The following is a 1,332-nucleotide window of genomic DNA, read 5'->3' on the forward strand; positions in this document are numbered from 1 at the left end:
AAGATTGGGTAGGCCCATGAATGAGAGGGAGGAGGATTTACATGTAACCTGCCCTGACATGTTGGCGGAGAAAGTTTTCGTTGCTGCTTCAGTCAGTTTTGGTCTCCATGTCTCTGTGTCCTGCTAGTGGCTCTAAGTTGTCCTAATTATTCTGGCCACCTTGAGGTTACCTTGAGGTGCTTCCGGGGCTTAGCGTCCCCGCGGCCCGGTCGTTGACCAGGCCTCCTAAACATTAATGCCAACAGCATTTGGTGTACCCAGGCGGTCACCCATCAAAGTACTAACCAAACCCAACGTTGCTTAACTTCGCTGATCGGACGAGAAGCGGTGTTCTCAACGTGGTATTGCCAACGGCCATACCACGACTGAAGACTTATGATGTATGGCGGCTTTACCTTCCTAGAATACATTCGTCTATTACTATAGTGTTGTGAAGGGTTGTGTATCACTGTTGTTATAGTGTTGTGAAGGGTTGTGTATCACTGTTGCTATAGTGTTGTGAAGGGTTGTGTATCACTGTTGCTATAGTGTTGTGAAGGGTTGTGTATCACTGTTGCTATAGTGTTGTGAAGGGTTGTGTATCACTGTTGGTTTAGTGTTGTGAAGGGTTGTGTATCACTGTTGTTATAATCATTAATGCTGGCAGTGCCGCAGTGTCATTCAGAGCCACGCTGGCCCTGGTGTACACGGCCGTGTGAGGGAACACTGGTGTACACGGCCGTGTGAGGGAACACTGGTGTACACGGCCGTGTGAGGGGACACTGGTGTACACGGCCGTGTGAGGGGACACTGGTGTACACGGCCGTGTGAGGGAACACTGGTGTACACGGCCGTGTGAGGGGACACTGGTGTACACGGCCGTGTGAGGGGACACTGGTGTACACGGCCGTGTGAGGGGACACTGGTGTACACGGCCGTGTGAGGGGACACTGGTGTACACGGCCGTGTGAGGGGACACTGGTGTACACGGTCGTGTGAGGGGACACTGGTGTACACGGCCGTGTGAGGGGACACTGGTGTACACGGCCGTGTGAGGGAACACTGGTGTACACGGCCGTGTGAGGGGACACTGGTGTACACGGCCGTGTGAGGGAACACTGGTGTACACGGCCGTGTGAGGGGACACTGGTGTACACGGCCGTGTGAGGGGACACTGGTGTACACGGCCGTGTGAGGGGACACTGGTGTACACGGCCGTGTGAGGGGACACTGGTGTACACGGTCGTGTGAGGGGACACTGGTGTACACGGCCGTGTGAGGGGACACTGGTGTACACGGCCGTGTGAGGGAACACTGGTGTACACGGCCGTGTGAGGGGACACTGGTGTACAC

General features: G+C 55.0%; 1 non-coding gene across 1 annotated transcript; it reads right to left on the bottom strand.

Moving 5' to 3' along the window:
- Nucleotides 1–236: 236 nt before the first annotated feature.
- Nucleotides 237–355, bottom strand: LOC123752061 (5S ribosomal RNA). Its single transcript, XR_011226252.1, has one exon. It is a non-coding gene; the product is annotated as a 5S ribosomal RNA (ribosomal RNA).
- Between the last annotated feature and the right edge of the window lie 977 nt (nt 356–1,332).

This window comes from Procambarus clarkii, unplaced genomic scaffold, assembly GCF_040958095.1.
Source record: "Procambarus clarkii isolate CNS0578487 unplaced genomic scaffold, FALCON_Pclarkii_2.0 HiC_scaffold_103, whole genome shotgun sequence".
Lineage (NCBI taxonomy): Eukaryota > Metazoa > Arthropoda > Malacostraca > Decapoda > Cambaridae > Procambarus > Procambarus clarkii.